Below are 16,361 nucleotides of genomic sequence, written 5' to 3' on the forward strand. Positions count from 1 at the left end.
AGGGCACTGTGGAAAAAAAAAATGTGTCCCTCCTTATCCAGCTGGCCACCACTGGATAAAACACCATGAGGGAGAGGAGGTACTGCTTGGCCAAGCACCTTGAATTATGGAGGTGTTGTTTAGCCAATTACCAATGAATTTTTTTAGAAACCATTGATCTCTTGTAATCCTTACCCAATAAACTATATGCCTCTCATGCTGTCGCTGGGCACTTTGGCCTGTCTGCAATCTATCCCACTTCTCTGGCACAAATGGACTATGAAGAACACAGAATAAAATAAAATAGATATAATATCCAGAATAAAATAAATAGAAATAAAGGATGATAATAACTATAATACAAGTTAATATAATTGTAAACTAAGGAAAGAGGAGAGTGTGGAGAAAATAACTGACCTACGTGTTATTGTTTGGTTATGAAATATCTGTCAAAGTTTTATGTGTTAAAAGTCTGAATCCCAAAACAACAGTGTTCACAGGTAGAACTAATGAGAAGTGATTGAATCCTGCAGAATCTAACCTCATCAATGGATTAATCTATTTATGGATTAATATTTGTAAGTATTTTTGGAAAATGATAGAAACTATATGAGATAAGACCTGGTTATGGAAGGTAGGATACTGAGGATATGACCTGGAAGGGTATATCTTGTCATCTGCCCTACTTCCTCCCTCCCCATCCTCTCTCTTTCTCTCTTTCTCTCTCCTCTCTTCCCTCCTTCCTGGTCACTATGAGGTAAGTAACTTTGATCCACCACATTTGTCTGCCATGATGTTCTGCTTCACTACAGGTCCATAGCAATGGAGCCAGCTCTAAGGCCATGAGGCAAATTCCTCCTTTAAGTTGCTTTACCCGGGTATTTTGTCATGGTGATGCACTAAGAAACTTTGGAAAACACTATTTTGCCTCTATACTATAATATTAAAAGTAAAACCTAATAAGCAAATGTGTTGTCCTAGTAGGTAGTTTGTTTTGCACAGGAGTAAGGGTTAGCAATTGCATAACTATGTATTCTCTATTCTAGAACTTTAAAAACAAACATTTTGTACACAGTAATGACCAGGTTAAAGATAAACATGAGGAAATAAAGGTGACAATAAACCCTATTCATAGAAATTTCAAGTGTCAATATAAATTCAAAAAGATAAAGAAACAGATTGATTTTATGTGACTGTGCATTATATGTCACCCAAGAGTTTTATGATATGACAGTCCAATAATAATGAGTGTATCTAAAAGGTCTATTTTTTTATACATTCTATTCTCCAATATAAAACACTAGACTCCTTGGAGAAGTAGATAACTCTAGGGCTAGGATACAAATATTCAAAATAATATTGGAACCAAAACGAAAATTCATCAGCAAGTATGGAAGGTACTCAGACCATGGCCAATTTAAGAGACTCCCAGTGGCCAAATGTAAGAGAATTTGAGCAACAAAACTTTGATTTAGACTAGAATATCACACAAAGGGTAAAATTAGAATTCATGGAATCTACACTGATTTACATGAGCAATAATAGTTTAATAATTAGTTTAAAAAGAAGGGAAACTGCCTTAAAGCAAAATTACACCTATAAAATGTAAAATAAATTATGCACATAAAATATCACTGTTTAGGTAACAATGCTGATCCCTGTAAATTTTATCAGTAAAAATAGTTGAAAATTATGTTAAGAATCTCAATGAGTCTCAGCAAAAGATAGTTTTAATTAAAATACATATAAAATGAAGTTTTCGGTTGGGAAATCTAGCAGATAACACAAAAACCAAGTAAAAAAATAATATAAATAGTAAAGCACACCATCACTCCATGTCCCTCTTTATGCGAAGGCATTTAGGAAGATATGAAGTCACTCCAGAAGCATTCTGACCAAATTTCCATTAGCTGTATTTAATCATGAAGAAATAAACAAATCCCATAAAGAAAATATGTTTTATATACATAAGAAAATATTACTCATCTATAAAAGAAATGAAATTATGGCATTTGCCAGTAAATGGATGGAACTGGAGACAATCATGCTAAGTGAAATAAGCCAATCCCCCCAAAACCAAAGGCTGAATGTTTTCCCTGGAGGATGCTAACTCACAATGTGTATAGGGGTGTGTGTGGAGGGAAAAATAGTTTGAATTAGACAAAGGAGAATGAAGAGAAGGGAGAGGAAGTGGGAGTAGAAAATTTAGTAAAATGGGTCAGACATTACTTTGCTACATTCATATATGAATGTATGACCAATGAAATTCAAAATCAAATACAAACAGAAAAAATGGAAAGTTGTATTTCATATATGTATAATATGTCAAAATACATTCTACTGTCATGTATAAAAGACGAATAAAAAAGAAAATAATAAGAAGAGATAATAATTACACAACTAAAAAAGAAATAAATTCAATTTACTTAAAATGCCTAATACTTCTCAAAAATGTCAATTTCATAAATTTTTTTAAAGAAGACTAAAACAAGTTTCAAAATAAAAGAGATTAAAACAGCATGAAAAGTAGATTTGCTCTCAGAACAGAGAGAATACCTTAGTAAAACAGTTCATAAATTTGAATGTTTATAGATTAGATGATGTAATTTATCAATATTTTTTTCTAATGCTTCTATCTGTACTTTCATTTTGTGATAAATTAACATTTAATGACTATGATATAAAAGTAGCCAAAATTCTTTCAATTTTGCAATATTTTTGTTCATCTGAAATTTTTTCACCAGAAGCTGGTGAGAAATACTATGTACAAGAAATATGAGTGAAGATAAGGAGTTATACAGGAAGAATAAATTTTGAGACCTATTGCATAGCAAGACATTAACATAATGTATTTTTATCTTAAGAGAGTAATTTTCAAATGTCTTATCACAAAAAAAGATATGAAGTGATGTTTACGTTAATTATTCATTTGTTTCCTCTGTTTATTTATATACATATACCAAAATATTACAGTGTACTCCATATTATGATTTATCAAGAAAATAACATTAATTTAAGAAATTTAAAGATAAAAAGATCTAAAATAATTCTTAATACATGTTTAGTCCTATTTTATTCGCTTTATGTTCAGAAGACAAAAATAAATGCAGAAATACATTGTGAAAAGCTTTCACAGAATAGGTAGGAATAACGGGGTGCTTCTAATAGGGAAAATATACTTGGATTCATATAAGTTGAAGCAGAAATATCTGCAGAATATTTCTTTGGTGAGAAGTGAGAATACAAATTTTACTGGTGAGGATAATAAAGACAGCAAAAATTAGTTGAACAATTGAAACATTTTTGACTTAATTTTATAGACTACTTATAATACTTGTTGAGATTAAAAATATAACCAGTATGTTTGTTATAATACATTTAGATAGTTAATATTTCACATACTCAAAAAATAGTGAAAATTCATGAGGAAGAATGAGAATCCAGCATAGAAAACAAGCAAATTCATAGCAAAAATATAATGGAACTTCACTGAAAAAATGGATAGAGAAATACGGTAATCTAAGTAACTTTTGATCTCATTTTAATTTTTTGTTATCCTTTGAAATGGCATTTCTTTGGCAGACCTAATTTGGCATATAAAATTAGGTATAATATTCATCTTAGAAGTATATGAATACGAACATAAATTTGTGATTTGAAGTACAGAAATCTATGCTCTACATTTGCCATATAGTACATGCAAACAGATTTAAGTCTCAGTTTACTCTTCTAAAATGATTGTATATGATAAAATAAAACATGGGATTTGGAAATAAAATCAACATATACTTCTGCATGTTGCTTATCAGTTTTTGTAAGCAACTTAGACTTTTTCCTGTCTGAATAACTACATGGGAAATGAGGATCATTGCTGTGAATCACACAGAAATATTCCTTGTTAGATACAAATATGTTAACTATATAATTATTTTATCATGCATGAAACTATATGGTAAACACACAGAACTAATTAATATATAAGTTTCCTGATGGCAGAAATTATCTTATATTTTTTCATAATTTTTCTACTGATCAGTGTCTAGAATGTGGTATTCAGTGAAATAATCAATGAATTTCCACTATATATACTTATGTGTATAAAAGTCTATATTTCAAAGTATAAAAATAATGTAATATTTCACAGGATGTATATACTTCAGCATTAGTGAATGCAATGCATTTTGAAAATTGTTATTATTACTAATATTCTTTTTATTATTTGGAAAATTCTTACACTCTTGCTCCTAGCAAAGAGCCTCTGTGTACTTAAATCAATAAATATCGACATGTCATTGAATAAAAATAAAATGGTTTTACCTCATGGTTCCATTATAATGTATTAGATGTAGGACTTTATATGCCCTATTTCATTTTTAATTAATAAATTCATTAAAATTATTAAATAGTGACAATGTAAATAAGAATTTTTAAAGTGTTTAAGTGAATATTCTTTTAACTTAAATTTAATAACCAGTTTTAAGCTTTCAAGCGTTTCATGTTTTAGCAATTTAGAAGGAATAGAGATAATTTGACTCATCTAAGCCATATATGGCCTGAGTTTTAGCAAGTAGGTATAGTGTTTACTTAGGTAATTTATTTTCCCTTATAGAATATTTGAACAGAATGTGGATATAGAAGATGCTCTAAAGAAAAAGTGTATCTTGTTTTCGTGTGCTTTTTTCTACCTGAGTATAATTTGATACAAGCTAGATATTTTTCTGGGCTGGTTCATACTGAGAAAAACTGTACATGAATTATCCAATAATGTTTTTAATACTGTTCTCTTTCTACAACATGATGTGTAAATTTTACTCTGCCTATCAAATAATAGCTAGGTTCCCTGTATTTCCTTAGCCAAGTTTAGATGTAAATTTGATGTAATGTGCAATTTTCCTATTTCTCTTCTATCAAAATTTGCAGATAGAAATTATATATCTGAAATTGAAGCAATAAAACTATTTAGTATAATTGATATTATTTTTTATTTTCCCCAAGCTAATAATATCTGGAATAAAGATAAGTGGCAGCTGTCAGATATCAGTAATATGTGGATTTATCTCATTATCAAATGTTTCTTAAAATAAAGAAGTCATTATTTGATCTAAAGCTGTTGTCTTGGTGTACTATTTGTATTTAGAGGTAAGTAAATTCTTAAATTATAGGACTTGTGAATATTAACAATATGCACAAACTCATATGCAAACTAAATTTTCTTGAGTGGAGGACATAAAGAAGAATATCTGCCTGTCTCTCTGTCTATCTATCTATCTAGTTGATTTAGGTCTGGGGTTGTGGCTCAGCGGTTGTGCACTTACCTGGCATGTGTGAGGCACTGGGTTTGATTCTCAGCACTGCATGTAAATAAATAAAATAAAGGTCTATCAACAATTAAAAAAATTTAAAAAATATTTTTAATTCCAAAACATTTTTCTTGATTTTCAGAAGAAAATACAGAGCAGTGTGAAATTAATATATAACATATATCTCTTCTTATAAGAAATAACTACCTTTTCTTTCTGTATTTAGCTAAAATATCTACATGAACATTATTAAACTAACCATATGGTAACTCCAAAAACCTGAAAAATAATGTGAGAAGAAAAAATAGGCAAATTTTGCTGGTTAAATTTTCTAAACTGTCCTAACTACAATATTTACTATTTGAACGCAGCAATATATTAAAAAGAAAATCATAGCACCATTATTGTATTAAGGGTACAGCAGGTAAGTTTGGGGGATAAAAAGACCCTACATTGAAAAAGAAAAAGAAAAAAAAAGACTCTATGTTGCCATATGGCTTCTTAAAGTCCAATATTAAGTTCTCTCACAAATAAAAAAAAAATTATCCAGCTGATTCCATAGTTGTTCCATTTTTAGCATGTGGATTCCTGCATTGTTACATCTGTGAGAGGAAATTAAATTTAGGGCCAGTAACTTTCAGGAAGAGTCCAATGTTTGCTCACGTAACTTCCACTCATGTACCATTGACTCGAACTAAACCTTATGGTTAAAATGACCTGCAAAGGAAAATAGGAATTCTAGCCATCAAGTGAGCAGCTACATACACTCCCAACACTCATACACACACACACACACACACACACACACAAAAAAAAAAAAAAAAAAAAAGACGCTATGTTGCCATATGGCTTCTTAAAGTCATACACACACACACCAAACCAAATCAAGCCAAACAATAAATAGAAAACAAGAAAGAAAGAAGAAAAAAAAGTTAAGAAGGTAAGAGAAAAATTATTAAGAAGGTAGGAGAGAGAAAAAGAGGATAAACACTGGGGCATAGGTCAACAGTTATTGCTATAGTGACACCTGCCACCTCTCATCTGAGTGTACCCACTATATCCTTCTGCCAACACAAGGACTGCTCAAATCCTTTCCAGGGGCAGAAAATCAACAATACTATTAGTTATGCCAGAATTCTGGGTAACTAAAAGTACTCCCTTCTCTAGTCATGATGGTCTGATGGTCTCTAGCCATATGGTCTGATGTCTTTCTGATAAAGAGAAAACATTGTCTCATCTTCAATTTCTGGCATCAACCTATTACATAGCATGGACCTGAATACAGAAAATGGCATTCAAATGTACCACTCAAAACAGAAGAATGAACCAAACAACAGTGAATTATCCCAAGTGCCATAGGAAAAGACTTGCAAAGTCTCTTTGCCCTGGTAATGAAATAAATTTCTACAGTCTATATGACCTCCTATTATTTAGTTCTATCTGTCAAATCATTATTAATTTCTTTGTCATTATTTCCATGACCTCTGAAGTTTCTGTTGAGAGGCCTTTGGCTTGTTTGCTTGTCTTTTGAGAAAATGGGAAAAGGAGGTTATGTTTTCATTAAAAAAAATTTCAAATATTCCAACATATTAGACTTTCACGAGGGAAGTAATATTCCTGGCCCTGTATGCATATATAGAAAATCTAGAAGCTTGAAAACAAATCTTAGATGAGTGTGTTTGAAACTATCAATAGTAAAATAAGAAACAATCTAATTACTTATGCAAAAATTAGATGACTTTGCATTAGACTAATGGATTTTATCCTTTCTGTTTTAAGAAAATACATTTTTCATCATAAAACAGATGAAAATTCTATTAGAATTTCCACAGCTCATGGAAACCTCTACCACTCTGAAACCTTAGTAAAACAAATATATTTCTCATAATCTTCCAAGATTGTAAAATTTTATTTAGCTATAATATGTACAAGGGCTGAAAAAGAAAGTGTTGTTGTATTTGATAGCATTCTCAATTTTTGTTGCCATTTCTGAAATTGTATTCACAGAAAATTATGTTCATGTTTCTATAAAGACAAAGATTGTAAAATAGTACATAAGCACACTAATTTGAACAACCTTGAGTTAGGTTCCATAAAAAGTGAGGCAGGAAATTCTATAGAACACACTTTTACTCACTCTATTCAAATTTATAAATCTTTCACAAGTATTCTGCTCCTTAACTTCAGCAGTAGGAAAATCAAACTGGAATGTGGCACTCAGATAGATAAGTGAATTCATTCTGAAAACTATTTCCATTTCAGCATCAAGTAAAAACAGTTGAAAGATGAATCTTACCAATGCTAGCACAAAACACTAATTAGAAGCCAATCTGAAGTGTTATTGTCATGTCTGATGACTCTATAGGATGTTAATAAGCTTTTCATGTAGCATTAAGTTTCTTAAACTCCTATTACTAAATTTCTATGATAAATTTTTAGCCATAGATGAATTTTGAAAAACATTAGAAAACAGCCAACTAATATATTAACAAGAATCATGAAACATAAATCTGATGTGGGATTTTTGTTTTCCTCTGTTTATTTTCTTTTAATTTCAGTTCAACAATGGAATATTTGATTAGTAACAAGTTTAAAATAAGGCTAGAAATCTTGTTTATCTGGCAGCAATCTGTAACAATAACAATTGAAGTCAACAATGACAAGCCACTTTCTTATGGAATATTAACTTCCTATCCTATTGAAGATTAGAGAAAAAAAGCTGGTGTGGCGTATCTACCATATCTACCATACTATATTTAATTATTTAATTATGAAACTGGTATCTACCATACTATATTTAATTATTTAATTATGAAACTGGTATCTACCATACTATATTTAATTATTTAATTATGAAATTGGTTTCATCATAAAGATTGTTCTTACATTACAATGGTGACATTGAATTGCCTGAATTTTCCTCAGGTTTTCTCTTCATAGAGCATAGCAGGTCTAGATGTTGAGAAGACATGGATATGAACAATGATTAGTTATGAACAATATCAAAGTCATCATTAAAAACCAGTGTGCCAAAGGAGTCTTGTTAAGGATGTTGGGGCCTAATCCTACATGATGGAGATTAGGGCTTACTTTTTCTTCAATTAGATTCAAGGTCTCTGGTTTTATTCCTAAGTCCTTGATCCATTTTTGAGTTGAATTTTTTTGCATGATGAGAGATAGGGGTTTAATTTCATTTTGTTGCATATGGATTTCCAGTTTTCCCAGCACCATTTCTCCAATGCATGTTTTGGGCACCTTTGTCTAATATAAAATAATGTAATTTTGTGGGTTAGTCTCTGTGTCCTCTATTCTGTACCTTTGGTCTACCAGTCTATTTTGTGGCCAATACCAAGATTTTTTTGTTACTATTGCTCTGTAATATAGTTTAAGTTCTGGTATAGTGATGTCACCTGCTTCACTCTTCCTGCTAAAGATTGCTTTAGCTATTCTGGGTCTCTTATTTTTCCAGATTAATTTCATGGTTGCTTTTTCTATTTCTAGAAAAAGATGACGACTGGTTACTCAGCAATAAAATATAATAAAATCATGGCATTTGCAGGCAAATGGATGGCGTTAGAGAAGATAATGCTAAGTGAAGTTAGCCAATCCCCAAAAAACAAATGCCAAATGTTTTCTCTGATATAAGGAGGATGATTCATAGTGGGATAGGGTGAGGAAGCATGGGAGGAATAGATGAACTCTAGATAGGGAAGAGGGGGTGGAGGGAAAGGGTGGAGGCATGGGTTTAGAAATGATGGTGGAATTTGATGATCATTATTATCAAAAGTACATGTATGAGGACATGAATTTGTGTGAACATACTTTGTATACAACCAGAGATATGACTCCATGCATGTAAAAGAGATACTGACAGTGAAATGACCAGAGTGGAGACATTAGCAAGAGTACATGAAAAAAAAAAATGCAAAAGTTCTTCTCTTTGTGAAATCACATAGAGAGGAGGAATAATTCTAGAAAATCAATTATTTACTCTGAGATATAATAGCATGACAAGAGAGAAGTACTAGCATTCAATTCCAAATAATAAACTCAAGGGTTTAGGGAATATATTATCAGTTTAAAATGGAGTTGGTTAGTTTAAAAAAGTGTGGCGTTATCCTGGAGCATAGTTTATAATGTGGACAAAAACTTGAGAATATAAGAAGGGAACACAGGAGAAGAATTCTAGTGGTTAATGTAGCATTTGATACTACCTGCATTGATATTCATGAATTAATTAATGCAGTCAGTAATATTTGATCACCTATTCTCTGAGGATTGAGCTAGTTATTTCAAGTGTAGGAGTGTACTAGAAACTGCAACTGCTCTCAACCCTTTTACAGAAAAATAGACAAAATAGATAAATAAGGTATAATTAAAATATTATCACATGATTATATAAGAGTAAATATAGATATTATTATAAAATTAATGAATGTAAGCATCTCTAATCTTTATTTAGAGGTAGGTATTAAAGAAGGCTTTATGAGCACATGAAATTTTTATAAAAGAAAATGTTAAAATTTTTAAAAATCAGAACTTTTTGAAAATACAGACAAGAAAGTCAAACAAGGCATAATTTCCAAGTATAAGGTAAACCAATATGTTGACTTTTCTGCAAAGCAATGTGAAATTGTGATGTTTGAAGGAAACATTTAGCAAATCCTTCCTAATCCTGTTTGATATAAAATTAGAAGATTACATGAAACTGGTTACTGAGTAGCTTCCTCTCAAATATCAGACAGCTCTCTCAACATGTTAAATTAAAAATCAGTGTCTGGTTAGGAAGTATAAACATGGAATAAGGGATAAAGCTTTAAATACAAAAGGATAATTACAATAGTGATGTGGGACTATAAAGAGATTTCCATGAGAGCAGAAAGACCCTTATACAGTTCAGAATCCAAGAACAGAACATCATAAAGCAGAGACCCTAAACCCTGCCAAATTGAACAAAGACATTTAGATAGCAACAGGCATCAAACATGAGAAGGAATTTCACTTGTACAATCTCGTTTTCTTGACAGCTCTTTAATAGCATATTTCCATTAGCTTGGACAAAGACAGTAGGCCTCCTTCCAATGGATGGAGTCACCTAGATAAATGATGTGGTACAGAAAATGTCAACTTCTCTCTCCCTTTCTCATGTGCACAATTTTTTAGAAACAATTAATGCTGATTTACACTATCAACCACTTGTTCATAGTCACTTCACTGAGAGGGACACCAAAGCTAGCAGAAAAGACACATACCACATAATTAAAATTGTGCTCGGTTATGCTTTAGGAACACATAATTGACCAAGAATGGTCAACTATAATTAACATAAATAAGATGTTCTTTATTTATTTACTTATTTTTATTTTTACATAACAAATTATTATTACATATACATATTTATGGAATACAATGATAAGTGTACAGCATATATTATGGAACAAGTAAGTCAACACATTGGCACATCCATCACCTCACATACTTATCTGTGCGTGTGTGTGTATGTGTATGTGTGTGTGTGTGTGTGTAGGTAGGTGGTGAGAACATTGAAAATTTACTCTTAGCAATTTTTAATTATTTATATTATTTTAACTATAATTATCATGCTGTGAAATAGATCTCAAAGACTTATTAATAGTTGCTAACTAAAACATTATACCTTTGACAATACATCTCCAATGGCAACCCTACCACTACTGTGACCACCTCTAATAACCATTTTATTCTTCTACTTCTATGACTTTAACTTTTTCCATTTGACATAGGTAACACATGTATTGTTTTTCTGTATCTGGTTTATTTTACCTGTTATAGTGAATTCCAAGTCCATCCATGTTGTTCAAAATATCATGATTTACTGCCTTTTTAAGACTCAATGATATCCTATTGTGTATATATATCATGTTTTGTTTATCCAACTATTGATGAACACCTAGGATGATTCTATAATTTGGATATTGTTAATAATGCTTCAATGAAATGGGACTTCAGACATCTCCTTGACATACTAATCTCAGTTGTGTTGGATAAATACTCTAACTGCTATGAAACTTATTATTAATTATTATTATTATTATTTTTATTATTACAAAACAGAAATAAATTGAACTTCCTTATTGAGATTTGATTTACAAAAAGAGGCTATGTTGGGAATTTTGGCTCTTCTTCCGCCCCACCCTTAATACATTAATTTTATCAGAAAATTCTCCCAGCTGTACTGACCTTGCTCACTAGTTTCACCACTTCATCAGTATCAAACTACTAAGTTCTCTTACTGGGATTTTTTTACTGAATTGTATCTAAACATCTTTTTCTACTTCTTTTTAATATGCTACTGGATTTGGTTTGCTAGTATTATATTGAGGATATTTACATTCATGTAATCAAGGACATTGGCCTGTAGTTTCTTTTTTTAATTGTGTCCTACTCTGGTTTTAATATAAGGATACTGCTGATCTTGTACTATGTGTTTGGAAGAATTTCCTGCTTTACTATATTTTGGAATAATTTAAGAAGAATTGGTATCCATTCTTCAAAAATTTGGTAGAACTCAGCAGTGAATCCATTCTGTCCAATTTTTAATAGTTTAATGTAAATTATTTCTACTCCTTCCTGATATTCATAACGATCTAGCTCTTTTATTCTACAGAAATAAAAAACAAATATATAGACAGTTGGTTTAGCTGAGAATCTACCATCTGTATATACAAATATCCCTGAGATTCCTTGTCATTAACTTCCATACTTTTACATATAAAATTAAATTAAGGAGGCAGGAATTCTTCTAGAACTCAACCAAATTTTGTCTTTATTTGACTCTTGGTTAACTATTCACATATTTTATGAGAGCAGATGGCAGTTACATTATTAGAATCTCACTTTCCTAAGACAGATAAGCTATGTAAAAATAATGTGACATACCTGTAAATGTGTATATTCTTATAGCAATAGAAGGCTGTGATTTAGAATATGTGACTGTGGTTCAGAACAGGTAATAATATCATGTTATTGTATTCAGGGTACTCCATGCTCACATAATAATAAAATTTTTTATTCTGTGGTTCTCCATAAGGAATGTTATAATAAACACTTAGTAAATAAAAATATAAAAGCCTTTCCAAAAGAATATTTAAAATTTATACTGATATTAGGTTAAAAGTATGTAATATTATATAATTGAAGAGATATTTAAGTATCAGTATCTCTGTGGGTGAAAAACAATAGACTAGTTATATTTAATTCATTTCTCTAGCATTCTATTTTATAATAAGACATAAAGAATATTAACATATGAGATAAATGTTAAATATTTCATATACAGATTTCTATATTTTGCCAATATACATTTAAATAAAATTATTTGTCTGTAGTACCATGAAAAATTATAAAATAAAATTTAAAATATATCAATAAAATAGGAAAATATTAAAATACAAATTTATATTAATATAAAATGTAGACATAAAATATAAAATACAAATATATGAATAAAATATGAATCATTAATATAAAATACATATAATAAAATATATATGAGCAAATACCAAGTTTACTTGATAACTATGTTAGTTTTACATTTACCTACATATTGTCTGAATCATTTATTTAATTATTCTGAACTTCAGTATGTCTCTATCTAAAAACTAAAGACAATAACTTCAATTTTTGTATTGTTCAGTAATATTTCAATTGCAAGTGTCAAAATTCTAATTCAGAATATCTCTAGAGAAAAATGGAAGACTTTAGATTTTATAAATGGGCAGTGAAAGCAGATAAGCTAATATATCTAGTGGGATTTATCAGTCCAAAATTGATCAATTCTCTCTCTCTTCTATTGATCAGTGCTATTTTTTAATCCTGAGTAGGCTATCTCCAGGCATCAGTAAAGAGTGACCTTGGGAATTTCAAGTTTACTTAATTTGAATTTATCATTATATCAATTAGGTATGCATACTTAAATAAGAGAGAAATAGAGAAAGAGGGGAAAGGAGAAAGAGCTCCCTACAGTTTGAGTGGATTACAGAAAAATGAAAATGTTATCATTTGCTTACATGTCAAATAAATGTAGCATATCAATGTACCAATTTGCTTACGTGAACACTGTAATTCCAATAAAGACCCAAACAAGAAAGAAAAAAGTTTCATATATATATATATATATGTAAAATTTTATTTATTTAGTTAAGAAAACCAAGTATGAATATCCAAATTATTTGCTTTTAAATACCTTTATAATTATTTAGCTTTTGAAAATTTAATAATTGGTTATTACATTCATACTTTTATATATATAATGTATACATGGTATTTTTGTAGAATAAAATTTGTACATTTAAAATATGCTATTAGAGTGATTTTTAATTATGAAGGTATATATTTTGGATGATAATTAGAATGCAATAAATATAACTAACATTTATGAGGCATCATTATAACAAATTGATATTTGCTTCATTTTAACTGTTTTTTTTTTCCTCATGACTTAAACCATGAGAGAAAATCTCAAAAAACTATTGACTCACATAAGTGTTATTTTTTACCATGCATTGAATTATTGACTTTCGAACTTGTTATATATAGAGATACATTCTTATTTACAATCCTCCAATGGAAATTGTTCATTTTCTATGGCTCCCCTGGTAGAAGTTGTACTGACAATTATGTATGTAAACACTACTGCATCATTTTCTTCTAAATTGGCTTACATAAAATTATTTTTAATTAAAAGATACTTTATTAATTATGACAATATTCCACCTGAGAAACTTTTTAGAATTTTAAACTTGTATTTTTCTTGCAAAGAGCATCATAGTTATAAGAAAAAAGTCAGTTTTATTGCTTTAATAACTTGTTTTCACAAGTATACAAATGATTTAATTCTTGCCTACTTCAATATATTTTGTCATAGTTATGGGAAAATAAATTTAAATTTACTGAATAAAATAAATCTTAAATTTTCTGTGTTGGTGTAAATAAAAACAAAGCAATTTACAAACACTATAACTCTGAAAGCTTTATAACTCAAGAAGCACTCAATTCTTTACTTTGTTTTAAAAGTTTATTATGGAGAAATGAAAAGAAAGTTTTCTTAAGCTAAAGCTTAGAATCTCATGAGGGTTTATTATCCATGCCCTATTAATATTTGTGAAAGTCTCTGCTATTACATTTACTAAAAAGAAAACAAAAGAGGATGCTAATAGTTCCTATGCAGAGCATCATCCCATACTTCTGTATAAAATTACCAAAGGACTTGTACAGGCTTAATGTCAAAAGAACAGCATGAAAACTAGGAGAATTATATGTTTTAGTTCCAACATTTTTACTGAATTTGCACATAATTAATTCTAAAGGAAGAATGAGTTAAAACGATAATGAAAACTATTTAGACTGTTATCCAAAATTATAACAAGAAAAATAAACTGACATTAAAAAGTGAAATATCAAAATGTATTCAAAACCCTCATGAATTCCTCACATTTTTTTTTTAATTTTTTATTGTGGGTTGTTCAAAACATTACAAATTTCTTGACATATCATATTCCACACTTTGATTCAAGTGGGTTATGAACTCCCACCTTCACCCCATACACATATTGCAGAATCACATCAGTTACACATCCATTGATTTACATATTGCCATACTAGTGTCTGTTGTGCTCCGCTGCCTTTCCCATCCTCCCCCCTCCCCCCTCCCCACCTCTCCCCTCCCCTCCCCTCCTCTCTCTCTACCCCCTCCACTGTATAACCCTGAGGGTCTCCTTCCATTACCATGCAATTTCCCTTCTCTCTCCCTTTCCCTCCCACCTCTCATCCCTGTTAAATGTTAATCTTCTTCTCCTGCTCTTCGTCCCTACTCTGATCTTAGTTACTCTCCTTATATCAAAGAAGACATTTGGCATTTGTTTTTTAGAGATTGGCTAGCTTCACTTAGCATAATCTGCTCTAATGCCATCCATTTCCCTGTAAATTCTATGATTTTGTCATTTTTTAATGCAGAGTAATACTCCATTGTGTATAAATGCCACATATTTTTTATCCATTCGTCTATTGAAGGGCATCTAGGTTGGTTCCACAGTCTTGCTATTGTGAACTGTGCTGCTATGAACATCGATGTAGCAGTGTCCCTGTAGCATGCTCTTTTTAGGTCTTTAGGGAATAGACCAAGAAGGGGAATAGCTGGGTCAAATGGTGGCTCCATTCCCAGCTTTCCAAGAAATCTCCATACTGCTTTCCAAATTGGCTGCACCAATCTGCAGTCCCACCAGCAATGTACAAGTGTACCCTTTTCCCCACATCCTCGCCAGCACTTGTTGTTGTTTGACTTCATAATGGCTGCCAATCTTACTGGAGTGAGATGGTATCTTAGGGTGGTTTTGATTTGCATTTCTCTGACAGCTAGAGATGGTGAGCATTTTTTCATGTACTTGTTGATTGACTGTATGTCCTCCTCTGAGAAGTGTCTGTTCAGGTCCTTGGCCTATTTGTTGATTGGGTTGTTTGTTCTCTTATTGTCTAATTTTTTGAGTTCTTTGTATACTCTGGATATTAGGGCTCTATCTGAAGTGTGAGGAGTAAAGATTTGTTCCCAGGGTGTAGGCTCCCTATTTACCTCTCTTATTGTTTCTTTTGCTGAGAAAAAAACTTTTTAGTTTGAGTAAGTCCCATTTGTTGATTCTAGTTATTAACTTTTGTGCTATGGGTGTCCTATTGAGGAATTTGGAGCCCGACCCCACCGACTATAGATCGTAGCCAACTTTTTCTTCTATCAGACGGCGCGTCTCTGATTTGATATCAAGCTCCTTGATCCATTTTGAATTCACTTTTGTGCATGGCGAGAGAAAGGGATTCAGTTTCATTTTGTTGCATATGGATTTCCAGTTTTCCCAGCACCATTTGTTGAAGATGCTATCCTTCCTCCATTGCATGCTTTTAGCCCCTTTATCAAATATAAGGTAGTTGTTGTTTTGTGGATTGGTTTCTGTGTCCTCTATTCTGTACCATTGGTCCACCCGCCTGTTTTCGTACCAGTACCATGCTGTTTTTGTTACTATTGCTCTGTAGTATAGTTTGAAGTCTGGTATCGCT

This window comes from Marmota flaviventris, chromosome 15 (assembly GCF_047511675.1).
Source record: "Marmota flaviventris isolate mMarFla1 chromosome 15, mMarFla1.hap1, whole genome shotgun sequence".
Taxonomy (NCBI): domain Eukaryota; kingdom Metazoa; phylum Chordata; class Mammalia; order Rodentia; family Sciuridae; genus Marmota; species Marmota flaviventris.